The sequence below is a fragment of the Apodemus sylvaticus genome, chromosome X (genome assembly GCF_947179515.1).
Source record: "Apodemus sylvaticus chromosome X, mApoSyl1.1, whole genome shotgun sequence".
Lineage (NCBI taxonomy): Eukaryota > Metazoa > Chordata > Mammalia > Rodentia > Muridae > Apodemus > Apodemus sylvaticus.
In genome coordinates, this window is record NC_067495.1 from 129,202,441 (window position 1) to 129,218,154 (window position 15,714).

At 38.1% G+C, this 15,714-nt stretch overlaps 1 pseudogene; it reads right to left on the reverse strand.

Annotated features, from left to right (window-relative positions):
• Positions 1-207: 207 nt before the first annotated feature.
• Positions 208-1,162, reverse strand: LOC127674326 (olfactory receptor 1020-like; annotated as a pseudogene).
• Positions 1,163-15,714: the final 14,552 nt, after the last annotated feature.

Consider the following 15,714-nt stretch of genomic DNA (forward strand, 5'->3'; position numbering starts at 1 on the left):
TTTATAAATTTACTCATTCTGTTCAGGAAATCAACTGAAACATTAGTCTGTAAAAACTGAAGGGACAATCTCTCTACTTCTGATTTCCCTGAAAGAAGGGAACAGCATTTACTTGAAACCCCAAGTTGTCAATCAAGTACCTGGCTCCCTCTAAAGAAGCACAAACTAGCTCATGGGGAAAAGACTCTCTGGAGATGGAGAAGGCCATTAGGTCTTCATTAGATGCTTTCACTTATTCAGGAGTCTCTGCACTGCCTTTTTAACATCCTTGTTTCTCAAGCTGTATACAATTGGGTTGACCATGGGGGTGACCACAGTGTAGAGCAGTGAGAAGACCTTGTTTAGGGCCTTGGCCTGAGTTGCTGTGGGTATAGCATACACTGTTCCCAGAGTTCCATAGTACAGAGAGACCACGATGAGGTGGGAGGAGCATGTGGAAAAGGCTCGTTGCTTTCCTGCAGCTGATGACATCCTGAGGACAGCAACAACAATGTTTACATAGGAGGCTACAGTGAGCAAGAAGGGCCCCATGGTGACAAAGGAGGCCATAAGGAAAGTAGTTTTTTTTTACTTTCTCAGGATCAGAACAAGCCAGCTTCAGCACAGGGGCAAGGTCACAAAAGAAATGATCAATCTCATTGGATGCACAGAACTGGAGCTGGAATGTCATTGTGACAGTAACAACAGGAGTTAGAAATCCACCCACCCAAGATCCACCTGCAAGCAAGATACATGTATGAAAGTTCATGAGAGATGGGTACCGAAGTGGCCTGCAGATAGCAAGGTATCGATCATAAGACATGCTTGCCAGAAGAAAACACTCAACTACTGCCATGGAGCCAAAGAAGTAAAACTGAGCCACACATCCTGTAAAAGAAATTGCCTCTGGACCAAAGAGAAGGGTCTTCAGCATCTTCGGAGCAATGGAAGTTGTATACCAGATCTCAAGGAAGGAGAAATTGGACAAAAAGAAGTACATAGGAGTTTGGAGGCTGTGGTCACTGGAAGTAACTATAAGGATGAGAATATTCCCCAATAAGGTCATTGTGTAGATTCCAAGAAATGTTCCAAAAAGGAAAAACTGTAACCCATGGAGGCGTCCAAATCCCAGAAGGAGAAATTCTTTGATTGCGGTCAGATTACCCATATCTATGAGATTCAGGCTCACGATCTGAGGAGAGGAAATATAAACAATTGGCAAAAAAGCAAACATACTGGAAATGAGCAGGAACACCAGGAATACAGTCTAGTACAGAAAGCCCTGTTTCCTCCCTGGTAGGGGACATTCTGTATTTGCTCTCCTAGGTGGACTTACCTAGCAGTGGCTGGATTCTTTCCTTTTTATTTCTTTTATGATGAAATAATGGACAAGAAGTGTCCAAGAGGAGGAGAGTCTTATTTGGCTCATGGCTTGAGGGATGCAGTCCTTTGTGATGGGGGAAAGCACAGCATCAGGATACTCTGTGGTAGCCTGAACATGTGGCTGGGATGCATCTCTTACCTCTTTATATTTCAGTGGACTGGAAAGCACAAATAGGACAGGAAATCCTAGAGAGTGTAAGGCCTGCTTCAAGTTGCCCACTTTCTCCAATGAGACTCCATGTTCTAAAGGTTCTGCAAGCTTCCTCCATAGTGCTACAAGATAGCAATTCAGTGTTGAGACACATGAGTTTGTATGGGACATTTCTCATTCAAACCAAAATGCTTGTAAAGGGATCTCAAGTTAAGGATTCTTTAAGAAAGAGTGACTCCAATGTTTTTTTCCACTTTTTTCTTTGACATAACTGCTGCTAAATCTACCTCTGGGAGTCTCAGGAGGAAGCAAACACTGTATAATGGTGACATTGAACAGAAGCTTCTCTTAACAACATTACCCGAACTTCTAAAACAGTATTAAAGACTCAATAGAAATGTGAATCCCAAATCTTAAAATAACAGTAAATCAGACATCTCTTTACTGAATCCTCTCCATCATGGTGGATTTTACTAATATCACTGGAAGGAGGAGGTGAATTCAGAATTATTGATCTTAAATTACCAATAAGAAAAAGAGGAGTTTCTGCTGGGCTCTGTGGATATGTAGCCGATTGCTTCCACGGCATCAAGTTCCTATGGAAATTGGGGGAAAATGTATGTAAAGTTATTCACTGGAAATGTTAGAGAAAAATAATGTTCCATCATTCATAAATGAAAATGACATTCCTGACTCACAAGCAGTAGGATGTGCATTTAAGAGGTTTTTTTCCCCAGCAGCCAGGATGGGTTAGCAGTGACTCATGCATATAGCTTTCCCTTGCCCACTTGCCACCCATGCTCAAAGACCCATATTTGTGAAGTGGCTGTCTGATCATAGTGCCTGGGCTATGATAGGATTACAAATTAGTTTGTGCTGTGGCATAAATGAGGAGAAGGCAGGAGCCCAGAGGTAGGGGCTTGGTTCCATCAGTGTTCAAAGCTGAAGGCTCAGTCTGTGACTAGAAAATAAGGAAGAGCCATCTTTTCTGGTTTGTTTTAGGTAATGACGATGTTTCCTGAAGAGGTTATAAATAAATCACATTTTTTTTTGCATGTGAAATCAATGTTTGACTGTATTGAACAATCTGGTTATTTAAAAGAATCTTATCAGAATGCTTCTGAAATATTGCACCAATCCAGATGTTAGTGTATTAGGGTTTTGTTAAGGAAGATCCACCAATACTAGAGGAATATAGGACACTTGAACTGCATGAAGTAGCATTGGCAATGATTACAGTGTATAAAGAAAATCAATCAGCAGCTAAGGTTGTCCCTGGAGGTGACAGCTGCTTCCTAATTGGGGAATTAAACTGCAGCATCCTCTTACCATTTTAGTTTGTCTTCAGAGACTGCCAGCCTGCATTCAGAACCATCATTAACATCATTAGATTTTTATCATTCAATCCCAAGTCTCATTAATTAGTAATGGAATAAACTTGATTCCATCCCCCTTCAGCTTACAAGCATGTTCTTTGGTGTTTCCAAATTCAAAGGCTTATAGCCTCCCTATGACCACTCTTTTATTGCAGTGAAGAGAGATTAACATAGATGCAAAAGAGAAGTTCAGAAGTCTTCTGTTTCATTCACCATATGCCTTTGGACACACAACATGCTATTGAATTGGTAGGTACTATGGGTGAAACTCTAAGCACAGAAAACCTGGTACCTGCATTCATTAAGGATATAGTTTAGTGGTAAAAGTAGACAGTAAATCAATGTTCTCAATCTTCCTAATGTTGTGACCCTTTATTTTAGTTTCTCATGTTGTGGTGATCCCCAACCATAAAATTATTTTGTTACTACTTCATAACTGTAAATTTTCTACTGTTAGGAATAGTAATGTAAATATTTTAGGAGATATAGGTTTGCTAAAGGGATCAAGCGCAGGTTGAGAACCCTGCATTAAACATGAACTTCTGACCAGTATAAAATGGTCACTGTGATAAGTGTGAGAGAAGTAGAGAACCTTGATACAAAGAGTAATCCTGAGGAAGGGGTGGCGTGGGTTTTGTGACATCGCTAAAGAAGATACAACTGAGGTGGAAGTTGCATGTTTACGCTGAGATCAGCTGTGTAAGGAACAGTCAGATATGAGAGAATCAGAATGTAAGTTAGTAACTGGTGAGAAAGCTGCTGTCTGATCTAGGCAAGAGATAGCAGCTAAGCATAAGCTAAAGTGGGTAACATGAGCTATGTTTAGGGCTTTTATCCCTTAAGACATACCATCAAGATGTCCTGCTATTTCTTTGAATATGCATTAATAAAAGTTAATTTAAGAAATAAAATGTACCATAAATATATTCAGAGCAGGCATGAAATACAACTTTATCCGGCAATCGCATATTTTTCCCAGACATAGGAAGATCAATTTTCTTTCTTAGTACCTCTCATTTCGTATTCTCTCTCTCTCTCTCTCTCTCTCTCTCTCTCTCTCTCTCTCTCTCTCTCTCTCTCTCTCTCTCTCTCTCCTCTCTCTCTCTCTCTCCTCTCTCTCTCTCTCTCTCTCTCTCTCTCTCTCTCTCTCTCTCTTTCTCTCTCTCTCATTTCTGAGATGAAATGTAAGGTCATAAGCTTACTGATAGACAGGGCTCTAGCTTTGAGGGGTAGAGCTCTTAGTGTGACTGAAATCAAGCTCTTAAGCAAATGCATCACAAATGATTGTCCTTGTTTCCAAAAACAACCAGGGAAGAGAACGAATAGGTCAGCATAACCTTTATTCACCCTACAAAAATTGCTCAAAGCCTGCGGTTAGCAACTGAATTTCAGGAGTAATCTTGCACATGATGTACAAGAGAGCTCAGTTTGATGGGATTGTCAAAATCTTTTCAAAGTGAGCACCCCCCCCCCAACCATCATTAAGGATGACACAATTGCTCAGAACTTCCAATTATCTGTTTTTCACCCAAAAGCTTCTATTTTATTTCATTTTGCTCTTGCATGAGAGAGGTAGATGACAATGGAATGGGTTCAGGCAAAAAAACAATTTTCAGGGGTCAGTTGGAGTCAGAATGCTTTCAGTTTTATTCTTTCTCTATTATTCATGTTCGTTTATACTTATGACTATTAAGAGTGGATGGAAAATGGTGGTCAGAGGTTCTGAAAGAACTACAATTAGAATGATCATTATCCTTGATTCACTAAGTAAGGACAGGAGGTTCAGCTTTCTTTATGGAACTGTTAAGTAAATGGAATGGAAAACAGCTTAACATCTAGGTACACAGAAAAGGTAATTAATCATGTCATCTGGGCCCATTTTCTTGGTATTTCCTTAATCAAGACTCATATCTAAGTATCAATAGCCCTATACCATTATAACCATCAAAAGGTAAAGATGTTTGGAAGACAAAATAAAATGCCCCAAATTCACATCCACCACCTCATAAGATGTCAACGGTTGAATAAGTACAATCATATAATCAAAGTGCAGAACTTTAAGTATGGAATCAGAAATTACCTATAACAGTGCAAACGTACTTCTTCTATGGTCAATTGAGAAGACCCTTTTGGAAAGGAGGTGAGGTAAGGTGAAATTTGAAGGAAGTATACAGTTGCTTGTCTATACCAATCAGGACTCTATATTCTTCCTTCCTCCAAACCCCAATTCTACAGATTAAGATAGAAGATTGGCTTGCAGTTCTGTTAGATATATATTCTACATGAAATGGCTTGTATCAGGGCAATTCTTCAATGCTAGAGATCAAGGTAGCATAGACAAATAAAGAAGTTCATCTTTGCAGCTTAATCCTCACCATTTAGGTCAACTTTCATTCCAAATACATATTAACCTCCTCCCTAAAATGATACCGTAGAGAGACAAGAACAGGGAAATTATTCACAGAAAGAATGTGCACAAGCTAAAAGAAAGGATCCTTGACTTGTACCATAGTTAAGACCCCTATTATGGAGGGGAGATGATAACTCTGGTCAACTCTCAAAAACAAATGTTTATTCTTGAATACCTTAAGCTTATGCCACACAGTAGAATATTTTGGAGAAAGATTTCTTTTTTCCTTTTGAAAAGAACTTGTAGAATATTATAGACAGCTCAATTGTTAAAGGAATTGTACCTTAATGATGCTAAGAAATCCCCTGGCATCCAAGGGAATGATTCTGTTATTTGTGTTTTTGTACCTTGAGACCTAGAAACATGCATTGCTGAGATGCTTTGAACTGACATTATGGAGACCCAGAAATGGATTGGGAGATCAGCATTATTGAGACCTGGTGACAGATACTTCTAATTCAACTATACTTTTTGGTGCCAATATTTTTCTTTTTCTATTCCATTTGTCAAGATGACAGACAGTGAAAGAGGCTAGGAAATGTCGCAGACCAAATGATAAGTGATGTGTCATTATGTGACATACCTGTAGCCTATATGTAAAAATTGTAAAAATTATCTGGATAAGTTATGTAAAAACAAACAGACAAACAGGAGTAGAAGGACGGGAAACTGTAATCAGAATATATTGTATGAAAAAGTCTACTTTTGGATATATATATATATATATATACATACATATACATATAAAGCATGCTTTTACTTTTGGTTGCATATAAAATACAGGGAGCCTACATGAATACATATCTCAACTAATTGTCTAGATTATTTCAAACATTTATTTGAACCATGTCTACGAGTTGTAGCAAGAGATCTGAAAATGATAACATTCAGAAAACATTCAGTAGTGATCCTAAGGAAAAAAGTATCAAAATGAAGCTTGAAAAACTTTGCTTTATAACCAGCAGCATCTTTTAAAAATTGGTTTCTTTTGTTCCTCTTGCTCTGAAGGGCAAGAAATAGCACCTGATAGAGTTCCTGTCTTATTCCGCTGACCCACATGGCAGGGCACTGAAATCTCCCAATTGTCACTCTAATACTTTATCTGATTATATGCTATTATTCTAGGTATCTGAATAATAGATACATTCCTTTTCTTGCATCTTTTAGCCTTCATCCTGATATTTTATGTGAGTGATGGAGAAAAACTCAGTTCATTTCCTTTATTTCCTCTACCCTGTAACATTTGGGTATTCTAGCCATCACTACGTAACATTTTTCTTTGAATCTTTTTTTTTTGTTGTTCCCAGATTCCTATTTTTCTGTGACAGATGTTAAGAAACTCCCACAGTCACAATCATATGATGTCGTTTGTTTGTACTAAACCAGTGGTTCTCAACTGTCCTAATTCTGTAACTGTTTAGTTCCTCATGTTGTAGTGACTCCCCCAACCATAAAATTGTCATCACTATTTCATGACTATAATTTTGGTATTGTTAAGAATCATAATGTAAAATCTGTGTTTCTCAATGGTCTTAGGTGACCTCTATGAAAGGATCATTCAACCCCATCCCCCACCACCAAAGAGGTCACAACTCACAGGTTGAGGACCAGTATGCTAAAGGATTTGTTATGTTACATGGAACAGTGGCTAAGTGCATAAGCTTTCATGTTAGGCAGACCTGAGCTCTTTCTACATTGCATGTTATCTGTTTGACTTGGGGTAAATACTTTAATGTCTTGCTATGTCAGTGTTTTAATGTGTAAAATAAAGGAGAGGAGATAATAAAATGACTTCACAGACTTACATGCATTTTCTCTAACTTCTTGAAATAGTCCATACAAAATGCTGACAAAGTCCATAAGGAACATCGCTACACTCTGACAAATGTGAGCCTATGTGTAGATCATGTCTACAAAGGTATTTCATGTGTCATCTCACTCAACAGGAAACATGGATATAATTTTTCTTTGCTTTCTCCTGATTTCCTTCATATGTCTAGTACAGGAATTACACATCCTATGGGATGTCAGTTACTGCTGATGTGACTATTACACATCCCAGTTCAAATGTGAGATTTTAATTTTTGTCACTGTTATCAGAAACCTAGATTTATTTTTCTTACCTTTCACTGTCTTCTTTTTTCTCCATTCCAAAAGACTGGCCACCATGACTTCCTCCTCTGGATGATTCATCCAGACATAGACCTAGGCTCCACCTTCAAGGGCATTCTGAGTCTAGTTACTGTTCCAACTGCTCAAATTAATATCCTGCTGGAACTTCCTCCCATTAGGGATTCAGGTCCTGCCTGTTTGCTTAATACCTTGTACTCATGAAAATCAATTTCCCTTAAGCCTCTTTCCCAGGGGTAATATTTCTCCACTTAACTCGGAAAGTTAAATAAAATGGTAGATCATCTTACACCAGCATCACCAAACCTTCAATTCTGAACTTGGTCAGTTAAGAGGAGCCAGTTGAAAGCAATATTTTAAGGGTCATTTGTAACCTCTTCAAGAATACTGAGAATACCTCATATAAATAATTATTGATGATTTTAAATGACTTGTGACCATTCGTTAAAATATTTTTCCTCTTTGACAACATTTTCAAGGCTATTAATTCATTATCCAATATACTCAAGAAGAAAATAACTACATTATTGAGACAGAAATATTTACTTGCTACATGTATAACATTTCACCATAGGCACAATTTGAACTAGGTATTGAATATTTCACTAAAAGTGTATTGTTTTAACCTTTGGTAAAAATTTCTCAATATCAATTGTATTCTGGAAGCTTTCTTATGTTAAGAAAAAGTCTTGTAGGGAATTTTGAAGAAATGAGGGATATTTTCTAAGATTGTTACTATTCTGGTACCTATTTCTGTATTTAAATGTAAATATTCATATTTTACATAAAGTGAGTCATCTCTGTCATTTAAATTATCATTATTTATAATTATCATAGTCTGTCTTTGTGGTAATCTGATTTATCTGGACTTCAGATAGAATCAGGGATGCTATTATGTCTTCAATGTTAAGACGCCTTCAAAGAGCATACTTCTCTTTTTCCAGAAGTACAATTATCTTTCTCTAAGGAAAGTGTTAGGAACCAAAGATATTTTTATTCTTCTTAGAATATTCCATGGGACGGCAAGAGGTATACTTTAGGACTTCCCCTATATATTTATTTCTTAGTATAAAAGAGAAATTTAATCTGGTGTATATACCATAGAAAACTGAGACAACCAGTTCCATTTCTCAAAAGTGCCATCTGTATATTGGTCTTGTATCTGAGGAGACTGGACAGTTGTATAAAGTGTTCTGACATCTGTTGCCGAGGGTGTATTTCAGATTTCAGGTGGCACTATAAACATTTATTTGATACCAAAGTCTATTAGGAAGGTCCCACATCCATCAAACAAATGTCAAGAGAAAGGATTTTTTTTCTGGAAAACAGATACTGATTATCACAGGAATGGTAGAGGAGTAGAGAGGGCACATACTGTGACATCAGAAATGGCCTATCAAATTCCAGTCTGTGCACTTTACTAGATGAATAGCCTTATACCAACTGCTTACCTTCAGTGGATATCATCTACTTCGTGCTCAAAATTTAGTCAATGTCAGATATTATTAGGTTGCTGTGCAGTTTAAATGAAAGTACCTAATATGCAAAGTCCTTGCGTAGGTATTCAATGGAAATTAGTTCTTATATGTCTTCGATAAAAACTTGTGGGGAAGATTAGGGGCTTCATTCACTACAAAAAAAAAAACAGCACATAGAATGCGAGGATGACTCAGAGTTGAGAAGGACTTAGGAGTTCAAGAGAAGCATGACTTTGTGTAAAGTGTCATGTCATATTAAAATTCATGTAAGACTCACTTACCAGGCAGTACATTTCCTGGGGTCAAAGAACAGACCATAACTTACATGCTTTGCTGAACAGGGGAAAATTCAGAGAGAACACCAATCAAGTCTAGTGGTATTCTTACTTGGATGTAGCTTTGTCCTTCACAAGACTTACTTCAGAGCTGCCAAGGAGAGACTTTTTGAAAGTTGGATGACTAGTCCTCAAATTTTACTGGAAGAATAAAAGCAAAGTTTGTACTAGGCCTTTCTTGAATGTTAAAGAATGCTATTGATATTGAGTGGTGACTGGGGACTGGGCAGGGAGTAGGAGCCATTACATAAAGGAGTCAATTTCCTGCTCTGTATTTTTATGACAGATTTTAGATGGTGAATTGGATCACAAGTTTAATGAACCCCTCTTGTAAGAATATGTAGTAGGTAGGAGGGTGGTTTTCATCAAAGCTTAAGTGGAAAGGACAAAGGAACAAGATCCGAGGTTGTCATAGGAACCTCTTTCCCTTCAAAAGCCATCAACATTAAATAATGGCCACAATACATACTAGCAAAGCTAAGGATCCTGATATAGGGTAAAGTGCCCAATGGAAAAGACATGTGTGGGAGTAGGAGACAAAAGAAGAAAGAGAAAAGGATGTGGGCGTTAGTACCACCACTAGCAAGTTTAATCTCTGCACAGTTGGAGTTAGCCAAACTCAGAACCTTCTCCCTTGTTCCTTCCTCCCACCATAGGATGTAGTCTCCAGCTACTCAGATGACTGATGCTTACCAAGTACCCATTCTGTACCATGGAAGACACTGTGGGCAACAGAGGCATTGTCAGAAAACATGTGGGTATGAAAGGGCATTGAATGTGTCATATAAGTGAAGGACTTTGAAATAAACCTGAAATGGACAGTGCCAAGTACTAGAACTGCAAGCAGCAGAGAAAGATTTCAAGAGTAGAATTTCTAGCGTAGAATAAAATACTTTAATAAGAATGATTGAAGAGGTCATTCAAAACAAGTAAAAATGAACTATTCAGAGATTCAGACATTTTATGTTTTCTGTCTACCAGATACCACTCTACACAGTCCAGGAAGCATTACCCAACTACAGATTATAAAGACAAGATTTAACTTTTTTTCACTTTGATTTTATACATGAGGAATCTGAGTTCAGGGAGGCTAGAAAAAAAATCCAATGTTACATAGCTATGGTGTATCAGAGACTGGCTTCTTCTCAAAACCTTTATTAGCTAAGAACCCATACATACAATTGATCAATATAGTGCTTTCATTTTTGTTAATTATTTTATTTATTTACATTTCAAATGTTGTGTCCTTCCTGGTCTCCCCTATACAAACTTCCTACCCCATCCCCTCTCCCCTTTGCCTCTAAGAGGGTACTCCCACCCACCCTTACCCACCTCACCCCTCGAGCATCCCCCTTTGATGGGGTAACAGGATCAAGCACCTCCCCTCCCATTGATGCCAGATGCTGCATATGTAGCTGGAGCAATGGACAAGCCCATGTATATCCTCTGGTTGGTGGTTTAGTCCCTAGGAGCTCTGAGGGGTTCAGTTAGTTAATATTGCTGTTCTTCCTATGGGGTTGCAAGCCCTGTTTGCTCCTTCAGTCCTTCCCTTCACTCTTCTACTGGTATCCCACTATTCATTCAGATAGTTGGCTGTGAGCAACCACATTATTAATTAGGTGCTGTCAAAGCCTCTCAGAGGACAGCTATACCAGGACCCTGTCTACAAGCACTTTTTGGTATCAGCACTTTTTGGTATCAGCAATGGTGTCTGGGTTTGGTGTCTGCAGATGGGATGATTCCCAAGGTAAAGCAGTCTCTGGATGCCCTTTCCTTCAGTCTCTGCTCCACTTTTAGTCCCTGCATTTCCTTTAGACAGGAACAATTCTAGGTTAAAGATGTTGAGAGAGGTGGATGGCCCCATCTCTCAACTATCTACAGGAAGTGGCCTCTTCAGGTTCTATCTTCCCACTGTTGGGTATTTTGACTAATGTCGTCTGTATTGGGTTCTGGAAGGTTTTTGCATCCCTGGATTCTGGGACTTTTTAGTGTTCCCCCCACCCAGTGCCCCAGTCCCCACTGCTAAATATTTCAATTCATTCTCCTGGTTCTCTGGACTTCTCTTCTGTCTCTTCCCATACTTAATGCTGTCCCCTTTTTCTCTTCCTCCTTCCTCTCCCATTCAGGTCCCTCCCTCCCTCTGCCTCCTGTGATTATCTTATTCCCCCTTCTAAGTGGGATTGAAGCATTCACACTTGGGCCTTTCTTCCTGTTAAGCTTCATGTGGTCTGTGAGTTGTATCATGGGTATTCTGAAATTTTGAGCTAATATCCACTTATAATTGAGTACATACCATATATGTCCTTTTGTGTCTGGATTACTTCACTCAGGATGATATTTTCTAGTTCCATCAATTTACCTAAGAATTTCATGAATTCATAGTTTTTAATAGTTGAGTAGTACTACATTATGTAAATATACCACATTTTCTGTATCCATTCTTCCATTGAGGAACATCTAGGTTGTTTCCAGCTTCTAGCTATTATAAATAAGGCTTCTATGAACATAGTGGAACATGTGTCCTTGTTAAATGTTGCAGCATCTTTTGGGTATATTCCCAGAAGACCCAACTATACTAATATATTACTTTCAAGTCATATCATGATGTGTATGAGAGCTCAAAATGCCCAAAGTACAGGATATATGAATAGGGTGAATGAACACTTATGGGCAAAGCAACTGCAGCTCTATGGTAAAGCATCTTTCCCAGGATCCAAAAGAGTAAATGCTTCATTTAATAAGCAACAGGAAACTATATGAAGCCTTGAAGAAGCCAATGAAGTGCTTTAGGAAGATTAATTTGTCAGCAATGCTGAAGATGGATGGAAGAGAGGACTGAGTAGAGGCAATTAAGAGACTATTGCAATACAATAGTCTGTAGGGTACTATATGAAACAAAGTTATGAAATGTAGGGAAGACAGATAACATGAGTGAAAACAAAACTTGAATAATTTAATGAATGGATGGGAAAAGCAATCATTTCAGTAAGGTAAGACTTATATAACGAACACTAAGTGTGGAGCCTTTGCCACCACAAGAATAGTGATTCCAGTCATGGTATTGACTGCTAACCTGAAGAGACATTGGCACCTCAGATGATTAAAACTAGAAGACATCTATGCGTTGGTCTTACAACTATAGGAAACATAAGATCAGCATTGGCAAAGAGAAGGATCTGGTGCACAAGCTTGAATAACTGTGGCGAGGGGCACATTTAGTACAGGGACAGGTGAAAGAGATCATGGAAGGAGGGTAGAAGTAGGTATTATGCACAAAGGAGTTATAGAAGGTTAAATAGTAAACATTGTAGATATAACAGGAGGGTCAGAAAGAAAATACAATGAAAAAATTCTTTTGGTGATGGGAAGATTTAGAGTGATTGGTGGAGATTAGTTCCAAGATAGAGCCAAATGTAAGATGGCAAAGATGAGAAGAAGGCTGACATATTGAAGAAAGTGAGCATGGAACATGCTTAGAAGAATTTTTGTGAAGAATTTCAAGAACCAAAAATAGTGCTGATATAAAGATTAAGGACATGGATATGGGATCTGATACCCTCATTGTTAGAACACGATCTTCATGAGGATGAGAAGGGGTAAGAGCAAGCATTCAGTGGACTGCCTTCTTAGCAAACACAGTGACATCTTTCTCGGAAAGGAAAGAGAGAAAAGAAGTCAACTGAATATGCAGAAATACTTGCAGTGAAATAAAGGGCTTTAAAATGGAAACATATTGAGTTTTTTATTAGAATTTTTTTATTTTCTATATTCTTTGTTTACATTCTAAATGATTTTCCCTTTCCCAGTTCCCCCCTCCCCATAAGCTTCCTAAGCTCTCTTCTCTCTGCCCATTCTCCTATCAACCCCCTCCTACTTCTCTGTCCTGGTACTCCCCTACAATGCTGGAACAAGCCTTTTCAGGATCTGGGACCTCTCTTTTCTTCTTCTTGGGAGTCATTTGATATGTGAATTGTGTCTTGAGTATTCAGAGTTTCTGAGCTAATATCTATTTATCAGTGACTGTATTCCATGTGTGTTCTTTTGTGATTTGTTCACCTCACTTAGGATGATCTTTTTGAGATCCAACCATTTGCCTAAGAATTTGATGAATTCATTGGTTTTAATTGCTGAGTAGTATTCCATTGTGTAAATATACCACATTTTCTATATCCATTCCTCCATTGAGGGAATCTGGGTTATTTCCAGCTTCTAGCTATTAGAAATAGGGCTGCTATGAACATAGTGGAGCATGTGACCATATTGCATGCAGGGGAATCCTCTGGGAATATGCCCAGGAGTGGTATTGCAGGGTCCTCTGGAAGTGTTATGCCCAGTTTTCTGAGGAACAGTCAGACTGATTTCCAGAGTGTTTGTAACAACTTGCATTCCCACCATCAGTGGAGGAGTGTTCCTCTTTCTCCATATCCTTGCCAACACCTACTGTCTCCTGAATTTTTAATCTTAGCCATTCTGACTGGTATAAGGTGAAATCTCAGGGTTGTTTTGATTTGCATTTCCCTAATGACTAATGATGTTGAACATTTTTTAAGGTGCTTCTCAGCCATCTGAAGTTCTTCAGGTGAAAATTCTTTGTTTACCTCTGTACCCCATTTTTAATAGGATTATTTGGCTCTCTGGAGTCTAACTTCTTGTGTTCTTTGTAAATATTGGATATTAGCCCTCTGTTGGATGTAGGGTTGGTGAAGATCTTTTCCCAATTTGTTGGTTGCTTTTGTCCACTCGACAGTGGGGTTTTTTTTGCCTTACAGAGACTTTGTAATTTTATGAGGTCCCATTTGTCAATTCTTTTTTTTTTTTTTTTAACAGAGCTGAGGACAGAAACCAGGGCCTTGTGCTTGCCCATTTGTCAATTCTTGATCTTAGAGCATAAGCTATTGGTGCTCTATTCAGGAACTTTTTCCCTGTGCCCATGTCCTCAAGGGTGAGTTTTTAAAGAAGCCTATATATCGAATATAGACTGATCTTCATGGTAGAATAGATTCACTAAAGAATAAAAAGCAAATGAGAAAAAATAAATAAAAGTACAAGTTGAAATTTTAAAAAGGCAAGTAAAATGAGACTATGTCAAGAATATATGCTGCTAGCAAAAGCAGAATGTGGGAAGAACAGGAGATGCTTATTCAAGGATATAGATCAAGAGCTATTTCCATCCACTCAAGTTCCTATTGTATTTCTGTTTTAAAATTTACTTTATTCTTTTTTAGATTATAATATAGTTACAACATTTCTCCTTTTCTTTCCCTTTCTAAAATCTCCTGTATACCACATTCTGCTCACCTTCATGTCTTCTGTTTAATTATTATTGACTGTGAGTAGGTATATATGCATATTTTTCTAAATATAAACTGATTATTTTTAAATCATTGTCTGTGTGTGTGTGTGTGTGTGTGTGTGAGAGTGTGTGTGTGTGTGTGTGTGTGTGTGCTTGCATGAATTTATAAACACCATATTTGTGTAGAAACTGGAGTTAGATGTATGTGCTGCTTTTTAGGTACATGAGAATTAAAGTTGGATCATCTAGAAGAGCTCATAACTTTCAAGACATCTCACCAGCTCTTGTATTTCTCTTCTTACAATAGGTAAGGCTTGTGGTAACTCTCACAGACTGTAATTTTCCTTCAGGCAAGAACATCATAGTAGCCCTACAACCTAGGTACTACTAGTATTTTCTACTCAACGAAAGTTCTGCCTTGGCTTTTATTTATTAGTCTTTAATAAGAGAAATTCTGGGAAGAAAGAGGCTAACAAAGAAAGGGCCCTAAATGATAAGATACATTTGTCAAATACAAAGTTGGGTATGGAGACTTTTGCCTCAATACAAAAACAGAGTATTGTAGGACAAATCCCATTATACTTTCTGTCCCATACCTTGTTCTTCCCTCAAATTAAGTTATCTTAGGATAGGAGATGAGAATTGTTGCCATGCAATCTATAGTTCCTGATAACCTATTCTTTTAGCCAGTGCTAGGCTCTACACCTCTACTCTCAGTTCACTTTTTAATATTCCCCAAACTAGGCCCAGGACCACATGCCAAATTGTACAGTGTCTAAGAGTAGGAGATGAGAGAGCTCTCACCAGCATCCAAGGCAAATAAATGAAAGAAGAAAGAGGAACAGAACACCAGGAAGCAGTACAGCAGTACTTAATAAAAACTCTGGGAATAAGACAGCCAGTGCTACTAATTAAAGTATGTGCCAGCCACAGCACCACATCTCCAAATAATTTAATTTTCTCAAACCATCTCATGAAATAGCTTTTATGATTCCCACTATACTGTAGAGTGAAACAGACTCTCAGAGAGGCAAAGTGAGTTGCCTAATATTGCACAGCTGTAGGCTTCCTTTAATCTTTATCTAAGTTTCCCCAAATCAATGCATTTGAGTTTCATTGGCTTATGAACTTTGTTGGTTGATTGGTTAATTGATTAATTTTAGATAATTAAGAACAATA